Source organism: Protopterus annectens, chromosome 9.part0 (assembly GCF_019279795.1).
Source record: "Protopterus annectens isolate FY-2018-M chromosome 9.part0, PAN1.0, whole genome shotgun sequence".
Taxonomy (NCBI): Eukaryota; Metazoa; Chordata; order Ceratodontiformes; family Protopteridae; genus Protopterus; species Protopterus annectens.
In genome coordinates this window covers 1,666,188,120-1,666,209,891 of record NC_056743.1, presented here as the reverse complement: position 1 = coordinate 1,666,209,891, position 21,772 = coordinate 1,666,188,120, and positions in this window count along the sequence as shown.

The following is a 21,772-nucleotide window of genomic DNA, read 5'->3' as shown; positions in this document are numbered from 1 at the left end:
AAGCAGTGTGAATGACAACTCCTTTATCTAGGACTTTGGTGATTTTTTTCAGTAAGCCAACAAGATTAAAATGGTATGACAAAGCTGAACTGTAAATGCTCAAGAGTCTGCAGCTCTTATATTCCTTGTGGATTATTTCTAAAAAAAAAAAAAAAAAAAACAGGCAAAATCTATCCAACACAGTAACTTTTAGTTAACAGAAGTGAACACTTCTGTCTGTTCAGAATATAGACTTCTTCAGTATAAATAAATGAAGACTAACTTCTACATACAGTGAACAGTCACATGGTGTGTTATGTAAATTTAACTACTTAATATTCATTTGCTTATATTTCTATATGCAGGTTATAGAAATAGTGTAGTTAATACCTGAAGGTTGTTTGGCATTCAAAGTCATTTGCCAAACAACATCTGCTTCGGTAAAAAGTGAGTCCAATCCATACCACTGTGGTTATATTTAACCTTTTCCAATGTAAAAAGAAACACAAACTTATTAAAATCAGGATAGTTCTCCACAAGTCTAGCTAGGCATTGTTCTTATACTGTTTTAATGACATAAATCAATTGATAATCATTACTTTGAAACATGTCTTAGTTTTTTTCAAAATAAAACACATAGCAGGATAAGCAGGTTGCTACATATACCACTCCCTTTGAAGACAATATCATAAGTTTATATCCTACAGACACAAAAGTGCCTGTATTAATAAAATTATATTGCTTACATTCCATAAATTTAAACATGTCATGTAAACTACTTTTTCCAACTGTGTGTGTCTTTGAATTAAGAAGCTGTTTCAAATTAAAGCTAGATTTAAAAACAAGCTGGGGTCCTAACTCAAAACTGTTACATACATTTCCACTCAAACTTACAACAGGTCAGTTTTGTCTAATAATATTTTGCATTTGGTTCACATCATTGGAACATCCTAGGAAAGGTGCCTTCGAGTATTGTGATACTGTGCTCTCAGGCTTTGTCCTGTTCTTACCATGCAAATAGATAGGTACAAAATCCATCTGAAAACATATTTTTCAAAAATTACACTTCTTAAAAACATTTGGTAGAAATCCTTACAAACTGCCCATTCACTACATTTCTTTTCATTGAGTCTGGGTGATTACTAATGAAATATATAGGTAGGAGTGGGTAAAAGACTTATGTCTGTAAACCTTGGAAGACATTTGCTAAATTCTATATCCAAAGGGTTAATAAAAGCATACAATTAAGTATTTTGTGAAGGTTAAAAAAGTGATATATGTGTTTAAGTAATTCATAAAAAGTTAGTTTTATCAACAGTACCAGACCACACAATAAAAATGTATTCTGAAAATCTGACATATATTTTAATAAATCTATAGATTCCTGATGATAAAAACTACCACCTTCACCACTTATAAAGAATGAGACTGGCAAAAACAGAGGCTGATTCATCCCAATGTTACCTATTTAAATAGCTCACCCCTAAAGGAAAAAAAAATGATTTCATGAAATATTTCCATATTGTCACTGATTAAATCAGCCTCTGCTCTCTGATAAATTATGATACATAAAGTATGTCCCTAAACCATGACAGGCCTATATTTTTCAGAGATCAGTATATACAAATTTTGTATATTAGCTGTAACAAACACATTTCTATAGTCAATCTTTGCAGAATGTAATGCATTCAGGAGGTGGCATGAGTCCCAACAGATGTTAGGGAAAGGTTCTAAAAAATTCCTATTTCAATTTCCTATCCACCAAAACTGCTAGCATTTCAATTTTGCCACCCTCAGCTGAAATCATATCTGTAAATGTTAGTTTACTCATGTTCTTATTGTTTTTTGGAATCCCAAATATGTAAAGCGTTATTAGATTTTTCAATTGTAAGAAATGGCATGTGGAATATAATAAAAATATTTTTAAATCATCTAGCCAGAAATCTATTTTAATAATGGCCACTTAAATGTAAAAAAATTAATTAAGCATAAGGCTCATGCTGCCTACATATTTTTCAGAACCCAGAAAAACACCCCCCTCCCCTGTTCGCCTTTATCAGGTTTTATATTGTGAATTATGCCATCCTGATAAAACTGTCTGTACTGAAAAAATAAATGCAAATCCAACATAAAGCGATCAGTGAGGTGCATATGAAAAATAGTGGCAACTAATACGTATACCACATTTAAACAGTACACCAAGCATCAAGGTGTTCCATAATCCACATATGAAGCAGGGCTACAATGTAAAATGCAATGCTTTGTACATCTGTACCAGATATAGTGCTACATAAAGCTGCAGTGACCATGTTTTATTTATGAACAAATGAAAGTATTCTATGTCACATGGCTCCTGACCAACTAAGACAGATTATGCATAAATAGTATAGAGAACAGTATAAAATAAAGACAAACAGTTCTGACCCCATAAATTAATGAAATATTACAGACTAGAGCATCAGAAAAAGCCATTAAAATATACAAATTGTCACGTTTACTCAGTCCACAAGCCATTCAACAGCATCCTATGCCCTTTACTCCCAAGGTCATTGGACATCCTACAATGCAGGTTACCAATACCACAACATATTTGGTTTCCAATATATGAATCCAATTTGATCACAACTCATCTATGGTGTAATAGTACAAGCACTGATAAGTCTTATGGCACTCTTTACCAATCCAACAGATGGTTGTCAAATGTCTGACATAGTGAACTATCTGCTGCTGTACCCAGATTAGTGCATAGTAGCCTACAGGTCTCTACACAGGCTATGATGATGTTAAAGCTGTTACCGCCATTGCATAATTCCAAAATTAAAACACTGAATCTTTAATGTATGGCATGTACTTAAAGATCATCACTGAGTGAAGTAAAATGTCAGACACTGCAGCAATACTGTTATATGTATATGCTCCGTGTTTCAGATGTTATCACAAACTAGTAGATGGGCGAAGTCTTTTTTTATTATCTGCCATTATAACAAGTTCTCAGTGTCTGAGTAGCAAATGTAATGACATACAAGAGTAATATAATTCAAAAACTTTAAATGCAAATCAATCATTGAGTATATAAGACATTATATTTTTAAATATTTTATTATGACAATTGTCTTCTCATCCAAATGAAAGTGAGAAATCCCTTGATTGACAGAACTTTACATGTCAAGCTTTTATAGTCTTAATAGGTATACTAATCTTATACTAGTAATGTAATATATATATATATATATATATATATATATATATATATATATATATATGTGTGTGTGTGTGTGTGTGTGTGTGTGTGTGTGTGTGTGTGTGCGTGTGTGTGTGTATATATATATATATATATATATTTTATTTATTTTATTTATTTTATTTTACATTTGTTGACCGGGCTAGTCCAACTGGATAATTTCCATTTTCAGTGGAGGCCCGGGGAGAAAAGCTCCAAGATTAAAACAAGGTTATAAAAATTAAACATTTACAATAATTACCTGTGTTACAGACATTGAGCAACAAAGCACCAGTATATATATATATATATATATATATATATATATATATATATATATATATATACTTTTGAAACTGATGTTTATAGATTATGATAGCTTGTAAATGTTTTAGACTTTCTAACCACATATCTAACCTGATCAGGTATGCTGTGTCACCAGACTTCAGACCAGTTAAGACAAAGTATGCATAAAGAATATACAGAACAATATAAAATAATAATGAACAGCTCTGATCCCATAAATCAAGGATATATTACAGACTATAGCATCAGTAGAACTAAATTATTTTGCACACAATATTGTAATGAAACACTTTTTGTGGATCCTTTGCAAGATTGTTTTTAATAAGCTGTTAACCCGGTAAGCTCACTGGACATGTGCCCCTTTTTAAAGACAACTCAGCAAAATTACAATTGACCTGGTCTGTACCCTTGACAGCAGGATTGAACAGATTAACATATCAGAGTCTTAAGTCACAGAACTGTCAGACATTATGTTACTAAACTGGGAGAGTAATAGTGGTCAAGTGCTGCACATGACACAGTAATGACATTATGCACCACCGATGCCAATGTGTATGATCTGTTACAAGTACATCTCATCACTTTTGCTGATTACCCGTGTCTAGCTTCTGCTCCACCCTAAAGATACAGCACATCTAGACATGTGGCCATAAAATAATGGGTTGCGGGTCTCAGGTCATACCCATAATGCATAGAATATGGTAAATGTGATGTTATATGCACAGCTGACAATACACTTTATAAACTTTTTGAATTCTGCTGCTTCCCACAGCACACATAAGACACAGTGTGCACATCACAAGTGTAGAACCTTTGATCAAGTTTGTGAATCTGATGGTCCAGATTCTTGGACAAAAGCTCTGAATGAGGAGAGTACTATGCAATCTTATGGTCTTACTAGGTATTCTTGTAAAGGGCGCCGAACCTCATCTCTACTTGTGTCACACCAAGAAAATGTTATAGACAATTTAGTTAGTTAGTTAATCAGTTAGTTAGTTACTATTTTATAACTTTGTAGGTAGTCTAGTCTAGTCAACCTTTTCAGAGATAACCTGAGTGCAGTTGTACATAAGAAATCAGATTATGGTACAAACAGGTATACAATGCATCTGTTTACATAAAAATTGAGCAACACATTATGTTTACTAAGCAATTTTAAATATAGACAATAATGATTGTGCAAATCATAATGAAGATAAGGTGCAACATGTTCAATGTACTGATAAGTTGACAAAATTACCCAATGTCATGAAAGAGGCTGTACTTAGGTTCATAGGTTCATAGTTAAGTACTAGGCTATCTGCCTGAGGGCATCTATAAGCCTATCCAGAATATGTTGGCTTTCACCGCCCCCTTAGATTAGTTCCCTGTGCCACTGTCTAGCAGAGCCATTAGTTCCCTGTGCCTCTGTCCAGCAGAGCCACTGCAATGATCCCCTGGGTAAATTTTCCGTTTCCCATCCACTCATCAAAGTTTCTTTTGAAGAGTGTTAGTGAAGGGCTCTGCCTAATGTAGATTGGAATCCTGTTCCAAAGCATGGGGCGTCTCTGGGACAGCATGTCCTATTTATCGTTGTGGTGAGGTTTAGATCCCTAGAATGTGTGCCTCTCGGGGATCTGTTTTTTTTTAAGTGGCACATGTCCATTAATTCTGGGTTGGACATGGCCTTGTATGTCAGGCAGAGATCATATCTGAGTAAGTGGTATGCAACCGAGTACCCCATAGGGCATCTGTTTGAGGCCAGTAATCCTCTTTGTGAGGTACTTTTGTGGTCTTTCCAGCTGTTGCAGGTGTCTTCTAAGGTACATCCCAAATGGGGCATTGTTCTCTATGATGGGTCTGATGAGTGATGAGTAGAGGGGTACAATAACCTCTTTTTTCTAGATGCGAACTCTTTTGTGATTAGGTGGGCCACATAGATGGATTTTCTAACCACCTTGGCACTATGATTATCAAAGGAGAGATTACTATCTACTTGGGTCCCCAGATCCCTTATTACATTTTCTGTATTTAGGGGACTACCACATATGTGGTAGTTTGTGGGTACTTTGTTTTTTTCCAAAGGGGATGACTATGCACATTTTGGCATTTAGTTTGAGGCCATAATTTTGACACCAGGTATCTGTCTCAGTGAGACCCTTCTGGAGGATGTCTATATCAGCCAGAGAGTCACTTATGGCCCCCAGTTTGCAGTCGTCTGTGAACTTGGTCAGCCATAGTCCTCCTGTGCTTGCCTGTACCTCTGAGAAGTATATACCGAACAGGAGGGGTCCCAGGACTAAGCCCTGGGGGACGCCACTTGTAACCGGTTTAGAGTAGGACCTAGAGCTTGCAACTCTCACCATGTGGGTTCTAGCCATGATCCAATTGGCAACCCATCTCATGACATAGGGGTTTATGTTCAGGCTGGTGAGCTTGTCTATAATACCAGAATAGAAAATGGTGTTGAAAGCCTTTGTGAGGTCTAGGTAGGCTGTGTGGACCTCTTTTCCCTCATCTAAAGCCTTGGTAACTGTCTCAAAGACATCCACCAGTATTAAGAGGCATAATCTGCCCTTAACAAAGCCAAACTGGGTAGGTTCCAATGTTTGAGGTTCCCAATGGCTCTGCTAATGAGTTCCATGATGATGCGCTACATAGCCTTGTAGATCAGGCTAGTCAGGCTTGTTGGGCGATAGTTCCTGGGGTCCATTGTGGCTCCACCTTTGTGGAGCAGGATAACTGTAGCTGTGCACCACTCTATGGGTACATAGCCTGTAGACAGGCTGAGTTTGAACAGTGTGTTTAGGTGAGGGGTTAGTTCATTTTGGAGCTCGTGTAAGACACAGCCTGGGACACATCCGGTTCCATTGAAGCTGTATTTTTGGCTTTGGATAGGGCTGTTTTAACCTGTGTGTCAGTGATTGCTGGGGCTCTACATACTTCTGGTATGGTTATGGGCCCTTTAGGGGGTGAGAGGGGCTGAAGTTTGCACTAAACCTGTCTGCCAGAATGTTGGCAATATCAGTCGGTTCAGTGTGTATTTTTTGCCAGTCTGCACTAAGTCAGAGTAGATCTGAGAGTTTCCACTTAGGTTCTTGACATAGATAAAGAACGCTTTGTGGTTATCTTTGGAGTCCTTGGCAATTTTTCTTTTGAAGCTAGCCTTAGATTATTTTATGAGGGATTATAGTTTCTTGCTGATACTGATCAGGGATGTCTTTCCTTCTTGGGATTTTACTCTTTTCTGTACTAGTTTCCTCCTTCTATTGTATAGCGTGTTTATGGCAGGGGTCCACCAGACTGGTTTCCTTTTCTGGAAGGAGTGAATCTTGGTTTTGCTTGGGATAGCACAATCCAATGCATTCTTGCAGATGCTCATAGAGTGCCTTTTTATGGGATTCAGAAGCTTTGACAGTGTTGTCTTTCAGCATGGGGGCTGTGAACATTTCCACTTCAGTCTTAAGTAACGTGAAGTTTGCTTTTGAAAAGTTTTTCACAGTGGTTTCCTTGATTGGGGGTTGGGGCGGAATGTGGATATCCAGAGTGATTAGTCTATGGTCTGATCTAACCAGCGAGGGGTTGACCTCCGGTGTAGAACACCATTCGCCCATTTTGGTGATGGGTCTATATTATAACATCGAAATCTACAAAGATTGAATGTTATAACATCGGACCCTAAACACCGAAATCCACAAACATCGAACAGTCAGAATAGTGATTTTTTTTTTTCCCTGGGAAAAAAATCACTATTCCGAGTATCATACACACAACACAAACACACACAAAAAACAGCAATCCACACACATACACTTAAAATCCTACACCTAAAATCGTACACCTAAACCTAAACTAAACTTTACATACACTACTAGCTATCCACTTACCTTAACCCAACCCTAACTCTAAGGTCCGTCACTATCGCACACTCACCTCACCCACGCCCTAACCCTAACTCACCTAACCCACGCCCTAACCCTAAACTACACACAACTGCACATTTACCTGACCCACACCCTAACCCTAACATCCACACAACCGCGCACTTACCTGACCCGGTCCCTAACCCTAACTCACCTAACCCGCCCCTAACCCTAACCTACACACAATCACTCACTTACCTGAACCCGACCCGTAACGTTCCAACATATCAAATGCTCAAAACAGCAAAGCCACAGCAACGGCCCACCAAATTCTTTCCCTGGGAAAGAATTTGGTGTCCTGCCTCTTCGCTGTTTTCAGCATTTGACAAAACTGGTTCAATATTATAACATTCGAACTTTATAAAATTCGATGTTATAATATAGACCCGTTGGTGATGAGCAGCTCTAATATGTTGTCACCTCTGATGGGGGTGTTGATCAGTTGTTGCAGGGCATTCAAGTTTATAAATTCTAGGAATCGTTGGGCAAGGGAGTTAGTACTTGAGTAGTTCTTCCAGTTATTGTTTGGGTAATTGAAATCACCCAATATTAGGGCATTTGCTAGGACCTTCATATTTTCCAGTGTCCCCAGAAATGCGAATGGGGGTCCTGGGTCATGGTGGGTGATCTGTAGCAAGCTACAATTTGAATTGCAGGCTTGCCCATTGTTAGTTGCACATGGATGATCTCTGAGGCATTGTGCTGTGCCACTAAATTGGACGTGTGGGTATAAGTTTATAGGTTCATAGGTAGGTACTAGGCTATTGGCCCTAGGGCCTATACAAGCATAGCCAAAAAGGTACCCTGGCTTTTGTCACCCAAGTATTTTCCTGTGCTCCTGTCAAGAAGAACCACAGAAGTGATCCCCTGGGTGAATTTCCTATTACCCATCCAATCATCAAGATTTTTCTTGAAGATTTCTCTGTTTGACATAGATAGGTAGTCTGTTCCAGAGTATGGGAAGTCTCTGGGATAAAAATATATCCCTCCAGCATGTTTTGTTTATTGTGGTGACAAGGTTTAGGTCCCTAGAGTGTGTAGCTTGGAGGGATTGGGATTTCTTTAAGTGGATCATGTCCAACAGCTCTGGGTTTGACATAGCTTTGTATGTTAGGCAGAGATCGCCTCTGAGTAGGTGATATGTGATGGAGTAAAGCTGGAGTTTTTTGAGACGGTCTGTGTAAGGCATCTGTTTGAGGCCAGTAATCCTCTATGCGAGGTATTTTTGCAGTCTTCCAGTTGTTGTAGATGTCTTGTGAGGTACATACCAAAAGGGGCATTGTACTCTTGAATGAATATGGATACACCCCCGCCTTTTGTGTTTCGGTCCGGGTTCTGTGGCCAAAAAGTATGGTATGAGTTATAGCTTGGTAGTGCTGGGGTGCTCTCTGGAGCCTTAAACCAGGTTTCTGTTACTGCACAAAACCAGGTTTCTGTTACTGCACAAATATCGATGTTCTCCATACTGAGGAGTGCCTTGAGTGCATGCCTTTTGAGGTTTAGACTTCTGGCATTGAGTAGCATTACCCTCAGTTTTTGGTTACTTGTGCTATTTACGGTGGTGTGTTTGTCTTTTGAGCCTTGCCTAAAAAAGGCACTATGGGTGCAGCAAAAGCCTTGGACAGTATTCAAAAGCCTAAGGGTGACAAGCGCAAGCCATCTCTTGTGAGGCAATGTGACTTGTCGAGCATGTCATCCCAGGTGGACAGATACTGGATCCCCTTTGAATGACACCAGAAACTTAGCCAATTGTTGAAATTGATCATTTTTTCTTGATACTGTGGCATCATTCTTGGTAAGGACAGGATGCTACTCAGGGTCAGGGTCATACTGTCTTAGGCTACATGATCAGAGAGCTCTTCCATGTCTCTTTTCATGTAGTCCAGGGAGATACGTCTCAGATCATTCACACCAACATGGACAATAACAGAGTCATATTTGTACTTGTTCTGGAGAGTGCTTGTGTTATGTGGCGGATCCTGGCACCCAACAGGCAGCTAACTGTAACCTTCTCCTTGTCCAGCCTAGTTAGTGGGACATCAGAGTGCCTGACTATAGTTTTGCTTATTACTAGTCTGTTGGGTATGTTATTTTGCCTTAAGGGATGTGATTGCGTGGCACACTGAATATGTGAAGTATGTGTTTCATGGTTTGTGATGGGGTGTGGGGTTGCTTGGGTGTCTGCTTTGGAGGTCTCTGTTGCCTTTTCAGATTGTTATTTAGAGACTCCGAGTATGTTTTTGTGTATTTATGTCTGTTATTTGCCAGCGTTGGTTTAGTAGGTCTATGTGAGACTAGTGGTGTGTTGCAAGTATTTTTCTTCTTCTCTTGACTGTCAGTTCTAGTCTTGGGTTGAGAGAGCTTTGCCTCCAGTTTGGCTGTATAATTGCATATCTCACATATATTAGTGTTTGGTGGTAGGAGGAGAGGGTTGTCTGTGTACATGAGGCAGTTGTAACATTGCCTCAAAACACCCAGATTCACCATTTGGACTGGAGAGTACACCTGAAACTGCCCTTTGGACATGCCTGAATAGGTAAAGTGAGTTGTTTTACTGATTGGCTGGTAGGGACGAATAGAGAGCCTTTTCCTTCTGGACAGTATAGGGGGTCTAGTGCTAGGGTTAATTACTAATTGCTATGAGTTTTGAGCAAGTGATGGGCTGTGAAATGAAAGGTTTGTGTGCTTAAGTTGAAAGTTCATCTAGTTCCAAGGGAAAAATTGAAGAGTAGACTTTGTGGAGCCGGGAATACTTTAACCCCAGCTAAGCGGCACTGCCTGGCATGCAAAACCATGCAAATGCATTTTTTATAGCAGGGAAATGAAAGAGATAGAAATTAGCCCAAAATGTCCAATAAACTACTAACTTCTGGGATACAGCAAACAAGGCGCACAAATTCCAGAAAGAAACAGTTCAAATAAGCAGGCAAATAAGCCTTTAACCAGAAAATTCCCAGCTCAGAAGGGCAGAATCTAGCCTCTCCTACCACAAGAGTGCAGACAAACCTTCTTAATGTAAAATAACTGGCCTGAAACTCAAGTCTTAAACCAGAACTAATGCACTTTTAGAATAACAGACACTGAGCCTTCAATCAGCAATTCCCAACTTAGAAGACTGTAAGCTACCTGTCCTGCCACAACAATGCAGTCCACAAACCTTCTTAATGTAAAAAAAACTGGTGTGAAGCCCAAGTGCCTAAACTTTGTAGGTGAGGTTTTTAAGGCTTTTTTGAATGTTGAAGTGTATTATTATTTTTAATTTCTGTCGGTAGCTGATTCCATATAGTTATATATCTGTTCCAATTCTTGATAGGGCTTTCTCTCCAATTGCCAGTATGAATTTGGGTCTGACCAGAGTTAATTGTGCTTTCTTGACTACTAAGGGACCAGCTTTGATCTCAGCAGAAAAAGCAAGCATTTTGCATAATGGATTTCAGTGCTAATGTGGTTCTCTGCCCTTTTCTATATTTTGAGTATTTTGGGAATCACAAGTATGGTGCAACTAATCACATTTTTGCAAATGGTCAGCAACTGTAGATTTATGTATATACTACTGGTGTAACTTATTGCACATCTTCATACTGTATTTAGATCGCAGATATACCCCAGGGATTACCTCAGTGTCACTGCTCAACAGAGGCACAGCAAAATAATGGGTATAGTTCCCCATACTAAAGGGGTGAAATGCCCTCGGGCAGATAGCCTAGTATGAACCTATGAACCTATGAACCTATACATGCAGTGGTAAATTTTACATTTTGTGGTAAGAAGACTTTTGTTGGGAAGCTTTAACTTATCTAAGTTTAGGCAATCCTTTAAGCACTTCCATGAGCCCTTGCAGTGGCACAGGAGTTCACTGATTCTGATTCCCAGTATCCATACCAGATGTTCAGTCCTGTTCTCTGCCAGCTCTCTACATAGTGTTTGCATGCTCTCTCCATGTCTGTGCATGTTTTCTTCATTCTCTTCCACATCTCCAGAACATGTTGGTTGATCACTATTGTAAACTGTCTGTATAAATTGTTTATACCATTGTCTTTATGGCCTAGGTCATGGGTGCATATTGTATACGACCAATTAATATACGATATTAATGACACATACACATTATAGTAAAGTAATCCCAGGATTTACTAATCTTCCATGTAAGACTAAATTAGTCTTACACGGAAACGCCAGTCTAAGAGTATGACGGCAGCGCACCATGCATATTAATGAGAGCGCGCTGCCTCAACTCCAAAGCTTACACGGAACATGGACGAGTGTAGGGGGCATGTCGGACTGCCGAGCAGTCCAAAAATCCATGCCCTTGCACTTACAAAACCCAAGAAATGTTGAGTTACATGAGCGAGTCCACTCAAATTTGTACATTGTAACACTACACTGCCCCATATGTTAAACCTCGTACAAATTTAAAAAGTAAAGGAAATTAATTTTTTTTTTTGTTTTATTTCAGATATAGCTGACGTATTTGCATGTGTTTGTCCGGGATTGCCCATTGCTTAGCTACAGTTAGCATCTTAGACACTGAAGAGGATAATAAGAAACAAATATATAACTTAAGCAAAATAGCGATAGCGTAGTGGTTAGATCCTTCACCCAAAAAGGAGGCATTCCCGGTTCAAGTCCCACTATTGCACATTCCATTTTGTGTTGGAAATCTGTATACAAAAATATTTCCTGACATTTATCATGTATAAGTTTTGTAAAAATCATTCAAATGTTATATGTAGTAGTGAACGAATTATATATATATATATATATAATATATATATATATATATATATATATATATATATATATATATATATATATATATATATATATATATATATATATATATATATATGAAGGTGAAATGGTTATAGCACTGCTAAGCATAATTTTGCAGTATTTAACATATTTAAAACCAATTGCTCATAGCTGAGCATCACGTTAACAATCACATTGTCTTTGTGCGTAGCTGCGCACCACGCCAACCAGCTCAACTACAACGTATTTGCAAGTAGCTGTGCACCGCGCTAACCAGCACAACGTCGAGCAACATTGGGCAACCTCGGGCAAAGTTGAGCAAAGTCGGCTAAACACAGCCACACCTCCTTTACTGTAGCTTAACCATTCAGGTCTGGCCAGTAGGAAAATAAAAAGCAGTGACAGAGCTCAAACTCAGGATACTGTGCACTCTAGTCACAGTACATAACCACTAAGCCATGACAGCATTTCATAACCATGCACTTTCAGCAGACACATATCTATCAAAGGAATATTAAACATTGCTAACATCAGCTAAGCAGGTGTGCCTACAGCTGAGTTTTTTCAAAACTGGCCAATCACAAATAAGTGTGGGAAATGAGGCATATTTAAGCTCCACAGGTGGGAATACTTACCATAACTGGTTGTAGCTCCCTTCTGCAGTCAGCACGGCCAATGTTGGAGAAGGCACTCGATTTCAAGCGCAACGTTGGGGCATTGAGGAGACCAAAGTAATGGTCTGGCTCCTTGTCCACAATCATGAGGAAAGACTCCTGCGGGGCCAGTACCAGGGCACCCAATATAAAATGGAGGCCTGGAACAGTCTAGCTCATGATCACATCAGTGCCACTGGCGTTCCTCGGACTGGTGAGCAGGTCAGGCACCGTTATTCTGACCTGAAGCAACGTAAGAAGGATCAACTGGACCAGTGAATCCAGGAGTCCTGTGCAATGCCTAATGCCCCAGTACTGAGTAAGTTGCCATAGTATTAAGGAGTTAAGAATTGCTATGCTTGTCTATACTATGGATAGGTATGTCTCAATATCTCTGCATTTACTTCACAGCTGCAGGTGTCCGGGCTATGAATCAAATCAGCAAGCCCATGAAGATAGGTTGCAAAGGCTGCGTCATCAGGCAGGTTAGTAATTATTCTGCATATACTGTCATATAAAATAAATGAGAGAGCCTTCAAAAAGTGTTTTAACCCAATAAATAAGGTGTAATAATCCTTTAATCAAAGTATAATTCCTGGAGTCTGTGTAATTTTCTTTGATATGTTGTTGTATTGTTGCATTTTACAAATAGTACTGTTGTATTAAGCAGTGTTAAACCACACTTGGGTAGGCCCATATAATGTGGATGAAGGGAGTGCCAGTAGCTTTTATACATATTTACAGCCCTCAACTGTTGGTTCATGCCCAGCATTTACAGGTTAACCTGGCATATGAATAGCTTAGTATTTTGTTCCCCAGACATGTCAGTGTGCTGCCAGAAATGTAGGGAGCTGTTATCATATAACTGACTGATACTTTCACCTGAACATATCTAGATAATTATATGAAAGTAGAGCTGTCAGTGTACCATCTTAGCAGTACTGAACATATGTAGCAGTACCATCTGCATCTTGGACAGTTTGTATGTAAGATACAGCTCATGTATATAATGATCTAGAAAAATCCAATTCCACAATATAAGGACATTGGGTAGTGTAATAATACATGTAAGGGACCTATAACTGCAGCTAATAGGAATGTAGTGAAAACTAGAAGGATATATACATTGTTAATTGAGCTATCCTTTTCCACCCTACTGTATGTGCATAAAAATGCAATTCCACACCTCAATCGGTATGTCTAATCTCAAAACATTTGTTGGGACATATGTCCTATTGGTTTATAAATATTTCCATTTATTTCTATGCATGTGCCCTGTTAAAATACCAAAATATTGGTGGTCTGTTGCCATCAATTCAACCTGCATGCTGTTGTAATGTCCACTATTGTTCTATATATGCATATGTTATGCTTGCTTTTCAACTGTTGAAAATCTGGTGTATTGGGTTAATGGGAATACTTCTGCATGTTGTTATAACTAATTGGGAATGATGTTGACTGTTACTAACCCATATCTTTATTAAACCCTCCAAAACATAGTTCGTATGGAAAGGCCGGTCCCAGCAGACCCACCTGTCCCACCTCAGCTGGCCATGGCACCTGACACCAGCAGGTCCGGTGCCCAGCCTGGGACCTCCTCCTCCATTGGTCCTGTGCTACCTTTGGGTGGAAGCACTGCAGGGGATGGGGCTCAGCCCCTGTGCAAGAGTGGGTGGAGGAAAGCCACCTATCACCCTTTGAATGGTCCGGGCTGTGGTGAGTAGAGAGATTGAATGTTCTGTTGCAGAACCTCTACACCAGCTTGAAGCACAAGTGGCACAACTCCCGGGTCAGCCTGCCCCTCCTACACAGCCCCCAGCACAGCCACCCTTTGGGCTGTGAAGGTGCAGTGGTGACTGCCCATGGGTGGGGACGTCAGTCCCACTTTTTCCATCTGTGGGCTCATGGGCTTGCGATTTCCAAACATCCCTCGCCGTCAAACGTGTTCACTCACCACATGTCATATACCACACCTGTATGCATCTTTTTTGTCTTGTCTGTATACCTCCCCAACCTACCTCCACAAATATACCTAATTCCCCTACACCACATTCCACTCTCACCTGAAAAAAAGGGCAATCTGCTCCTCAAAAAAAAATTACACCCCATACATAGCTGCCCATTTTGCACACATGTCCTCTGGACACATAAAATGTAATTTAATTGGCATTACAACATACTTTGTTGTCCTCACCCCTCTCTCAGGGGTTGAAGGTTTCATATCTACCTCCAAATTTATTGCATATATATGCACAGCTGTTGCTGTTGAAGAAATGGGCTGCTATGGACTTTCCCTACACCCATCCTGCACATCCCGAGCTATTTCCCATACTGTCTTTCCCTCTTTGTGTCCCTTTTTCACCACTTTCCTATCTCCCCATTTTTCTTTTCTTTCAAAGAAATGAGCACAGGGGTTAACGGGAGTAAGCACTATTAAGCAGTAGTTAGGGGGTTCGTGTGAGTGTGCACTTGTTTGCACTTAGCTAAGCATTGCTAAGCATCGCGCAAACCTGCGCAAACCTTACAACTGCTTAAAAGTGCTTTAGTCACTCTGTATGTGAGGGCCCTTGTTCTGCTCAGGAGCAAAATAAAACACCTCTGTTAGTGTCGAACCCTGGACCTTGTATGCACTACACAACATGATGTACCACTAAGCCACAGTAGATATACAACAAGTTGATGCTGAAATTAATATATCATGCATCAGAATGAGTGAATGTAAAGGAAAAATTGGAATGCCATACCACACAACTTGTTCTGTAGATCTTTACCAACAGTTGTTGTGGGATTACATTACATGACTGTGATAAGAGAAGCAGCCATTCTAGCAGGAAATAATGTTACACCATCACTTTACAACCCCACACATTATCACAGCAGGACAAACACTGGCATATCTGTTTAGGGCAGAGGCCATACCTCGCAACTGTCCCTAATTTTCAGGGATGTCCCTGATTTTGACACAAATTTTAGATCTGTCCCTCTGAATCCCTCCTAAACCTACTGGTTTTGGCCGGAAAGGTGGTGAATTACACTAAATGAATAATGACAATAATTAAGACATAGACACTTCTTTTACTTCAGAAAAGGTGTATTAATTCATATGCTCTGATTCTCTCAATGTTGCAACTTAATGGCACTAACATTTTAAAGGTGTCCCTGACTTTTTCCTTACTTTTCCCTGAGTCTGCTCAAATATGTACCTGAGTGTTTGAGAGGTCTGGCAGAGGCAGAAACACAGAGGCATATCAGCCTTTCTGCTGTTACACACTGTGCAAATAGCTTTGGAAGGAGTTTCGGAAGCATACCCTTATGTAGGAATACAACACTGAAATACAAATGGATGTAGCCATGTACTGGAAGCAACCAACTGTAACAATGCCATTGCTCTATTGCTGAAAAGACATGTGTGGTGCACAGATAAAAAATAACAGGATATTCTCTGGCGACCGTGTGGATAGGTCCACAGTTGGGAGATACACAGACAGATTACTTGCCTTGATGAACTAACATGTACACAGCAACCCTGTAAGTCCAGCAAGATAAAATCTACACAATAATACTTACGGTCTCTGTACTTCTGCACCTCTACCCAAATGTAGAGTATACCTGTGTGTGCAGGGTCTACCAAGTATGTAGGTATGCATACTCACAGTACTGACATGTGTCTAGTTTTTCTGAGCAGCTTGTGCTAATGTCAACACTAAAAAAGCACAAACTGTTTAGAACTGAGTAAATGAATATTCACAGTATAGCAGTTCACAAACAATTCTTGTGCCAAATGAATACATCTCAATAACTAGCTTTGTAAAGCAATTAATTGTAAATGTTGAAAAAAAAGTACATTTTTCCATGTATCTTGGGGTAGCATTTTGAGGGGTGAGTACATTTCTACACTGACAAGTGGGTACTGGAAGCAGCAACATTAGGTCTGAGTACAAAATGTAAATCTCTGGCTACACCTCTGGCTTTTCATATAAGAACTATACCAAGCTACTGTCTTAAACAATGATGTACACAGCAAACAAGGATGATCTCCATCTTGGAAAGCTGAAAGGGCCACACCTACCTGAGTTAGTAATTTATAGTATTGGGTTGCTATGACAGTGATTACTGCAATTACTACACAGCAGGCTGCATGCAATTAGCAAATGGTGGCCACTAAGTGGTGCAGAGGCCATCACATGCTAATGTGCAAATACCTACAACAGCAGGCTGCAATCACTGCCAACAAACTCAATCACTCTCTTGCAGAGACTGCCAGAGAGAGAGGGACACAGAGAGAGAGAGAGAGAGAAACAGAGAAAAGGAAAAATAAATATTACCAAATCATACAAAGGAAAGGTATGTGGCACATATGTATTTACTGGCATGTAGTAAATGTTATTGAAGAATAGTCTACATAATGTGAACCATTCATATGTGGTAGCAGTACTTATTTATGCATATATGTTCTGGTTAACTACTGCTATGGACAATACAGTGTGCACCTGTGGGTAGTGGGACATACCTGTAAAATGTGTAGCTCAGCATTAAATGTCAAAGATCTGATCCATGTTATCTGTGTTCTGTACAGTAGTGTGGCCAATGGCTGTTGGGGGGTTTAGTGTTGACATTATATATACATGGGTGTGACAGAACAATACATGCATGACAGTCATATTAAAGTGTAGCTTAGAATTGTCAACTGCTGTAGCAGTCCAGTATGCTTATCTAGCATTTGTAGCCATATATACCCCCCTAATTTTAGTGTGTGTTCATATGTGACACCTGTTTGTGTTGCAGCAAGGCCCAACAGTTCAGCTGTGAGGTCCAAGGACTTACAACAGTGTGGACCTTGTGTGTGTATACCACACACATACGGAAAAATATATATGTGTCATATATAGTCACATCTGTATATGTGCATAGAGCAGGGGACATATTGCTACTGTTTGTGAAAGGTGGAGATATATATGTTGGTGAAGGTTGGTATGTGCATATTTGTATATAGGTTTTAGTGTGTGACAAACAAGACAGCATACACTGCTGGTATATGACATATGGTGGTTAAACACTGTGGGTGGTTTGTTCAGTTTGTAGTGTTGAAGCCAGTGAGGGCTGCTAAAGCTACCTGGGCTGTGAATACCTTCAATGCATTTATCCCAAGACTGTGCGATTTTATTACATTACTGCACACCTCACATCCTTTGTATAATTGATATTCTCACTATGAAAGGTGAAATGCATATGTGCCTAAATATATATGCATATGTACACCAATGGATGTGTATATGCATGTATATATATATATATATATATATATATATATATATATATATATATATATATATATATATATATATATATATATATATATATATATATATATATATATATATATATATATATATATATATATATATATATATATATATATATATATATATATATATATATATATATATATATATATATATATATATATATATATATAATAAAACTATATATATATATATATATATATATATATATATATATATATATATATATATATATATATATATATATATATATATATATATATATATATATATATATATATATATATATATGTATATATACATAGTTATATATACTCATACACACTTACATCTACTTGTTGCAATAGATTCTCTGTACTGTTAACTGACTGTGATGGTCAGTGTGTTTGTGAATATGTCAAAGATATGTATCTGTGGGATAGCTCAGTGGGATACTGTTTATGTCATGGTATTACAGGTCCTTGCTTTGATCCTAGCAAAAGCTGTGTATTCTGTTGCTAGGCAGAAAAAGTGCTATTGCATACAGTGTGATTATGTCCCATGGTTTTAACTAGGGTGTGTCATTGGAGGCTAAAGCACTACATTTATGATTATTGATTGGTACTGATGTTGAATCCAAATCCTGTGTGTACTGTAGTACTACTTGAAACTCTGGGCCTGTACAGCAAAGTGTGGTGTATGTCCTCATTGCTTGCATCCACTGTTTTGTGTGGTGCCTGTATTCATCACAGATTAAATTTCTCAAGATTAATGTTGTGTAAGTACTGACACACAGTACTGTATAGTACACACTGAAAGCTTATCTGGGTTGTCATACCTTTGTGTTCTGTACTTATGTCTGATGTGTGTGTGGGTATGTCTGTAACGTCCTTTGACATATGTGTGGTAAAACATATACCTGCATATCTAGCAACATTCATAGTGTACTACAGCAGTATGCGACCTATATTCCCAATTGTGCACATATTTTGAACATGGGTTTGCCATTAACAAGTTGTGCGGTATAATAGTAATACATTTACTGGACCTTACACTCATTGTGATGGATAATATATTTCTTTACACATCAGCTTGATGTATATCTGCTGTGGCTAGGTGGTGCAACATGTTGCAAACAGTGTGCCAGGTACTCTTGCATATTCTTATATAGTGATTTGATTTTGTTGCTGTGCAGAACATTGTTCATTATATTGAGAGTGAGCCAGGCACTTCCAAGCACTTGTGGGGTGAGCAGTAATAAGTGGCAGTTAAAGTGTTTCACTCTTGGTTAGCTAATAGGTTGCTATATATGGCAGTTCAGTGACATCTGTACTGTATAATATTATATGTGCTATATGACTTGCTCAGACATATTTTCGTATTTATGTCTTCCAGGGATCATGGCACATCGCAGGAACCCCACTTACAGTAGTAGTGAAGATGACATAATTACTACCAGTATGATTCAGCACTATAATCTCATGTTCTCACGAACCAGCCAGGGCCAGCAAAAGCATACTGCAATGTGGCAAGATGTTGTCCACAGGCTAAATGAAGTAGGCCTGCATAACCGGACATATGAGCAGGTACGCCACCACTGCAGTGATCTTCTCAGATATGTCCGTCAGCGTGCTGCTGATGTGCGGCGACAGCAGCTTGCAACAGGAGGTGGTGTTAATATCCACCCCCCCTCACCAGAGTGGAGGAGCTGCTTCTGAGCCTGGTGGCACCTGCCCAACAACAGCAGCAGCAGACATGCACCATGATGGAGGTTAGAGCCACCCAGCAAGCACACATGGAGCATGCAGGTAACATGGCATATCTATAGACTATTGTTATTTGTATTGGTAGATCATGCATATGTGAGATGTGGAGTGTGTTGTTAAATGATGTGGAGCCTGTTGTTGTGCAATACTGATCATTTGGAAAATAATCTGTAACCTGTGAATGTAAACTGTTGTTGTACTGTAAGATTGCAAACACACAGTAGCAATGCCACAGTTGTGGCCACTGACAAACTGTCTCTTCTCTATGTAGGTCCCTCTGGGTTGACATCAAGGCAGCAGACAGATGCTGGTGAGTGTGTTCTACATTTATTATTGTAAATAAAAAGTGCATGTCATAGTTAAGGTGTAGGCCATGTACACATCTAACACACCCAACCATAATGCATACTTTGCATGTTTGGTGTAAGACCATGCACATCTCACTAATGTGATTAGCTGCCTCAAACACATGCAATACCCAGACTATCTCAAACAAATGTGGCTAGACTGTAGTGGCCATTGGATAGGCACAGTTGATACTCAACATGCACATAACATACACATCTATGTCATACACAGAACATTTTAACATGCTACACATAAAGGATTCCCAAACCCTCTGTAAAGACACACTCCAGTATCCAAAATCTCATCCACACATTACACATTATATACCTGAGGGATAGAGGCCTATCATGGGGCATTTAAACACTCTGCAATGAACTACACATTCATGTCAGGGAATGTTCCTTATTGGCCTCCTTACAAACTCATATAACAACTGTTTTTGAAATTGTGAATGTAGCCAAGGTAGTACAGTTCTGGTACAGCATGAGAAGTGCTGGTTTAGGAAACATTTGTAGCCTTGAGTGACCACATGATGCTTCATGATGATGGCCTATGGTACTATACCCCATCCAGTTATTGTAACCACAGTACTAGACATAGCTTTCTTTGCTATATACCTTGCTATACACCTTAATGTTGTGTTTGTGCACACATATACACCTCTAAACAATATGCATACCAATCACCATTTGCACAACTGACACATATATGTATTGTGATGCTATTGAGTTTTGAATACCTGCACAGCAATGTTGTGTCCATGTATGCATTGTGTTCCAGAGGGAGGCCCATCACCTAATAACAAAACACATGCATCAAAGCCATGTATACTGTTAGTAACAAGGACTGTCTACACTTGCACTGCATGCTGTTGAGCAACACGTCCTGCATGCTGACATGTGTGATATGACTGATGTTCTTCGTTTTCCATTGCTGCAGTCCTTACTATTGGGTATAGTCCGCATCCAGTTGGCCCGAATACCAGAGTATAAGGCTGACGTCGGTCAGGGCGCATTAGACTGACGTCAGTACGTCAGGGTACTAATGCATGACGGCGTCATATCCTCAGTCTTTTTGCGCGTGGTCGATGCAGAGCAGATATGCGAGTGCAGGTTGGCGTTCTGAAATATTTCGAAACGGAGTTTCAGCGAATCAGAGTTGGCTAAGTACCCGTTGAACATTTTGGTTTTCTTGCCTCAGTATTTAACGGATGTCAGAAAAAGTGAATAACTGTATTTCTTGTGAAACAAATACCTCATAGGGATTACCATACATTGTGTATACCTTGTTTAGGGCCTGAGCACGGCGTTGTTGGTTGCGCTCTTGTGCTAGGTTTAACAAGCGCACTATTAAGAGGAGGTTAGACTGTGCCAGATTAGTGTTTGGGAAGCGTTGCAATTATAAAATGCCGTCGGATGCTCCGGCGCTTCGTCCAAGAAGCGTAAGGACAAAACAGCGAAGCCTAGGGTTGATGAACCGGCAGTCCCGGACGTGGTTCTTTAGGCTCAGTGGAGCCAGAGGTTTTGCCAGGAGTTTCTATGGAGTCTCAGGCAGAAACTTTACT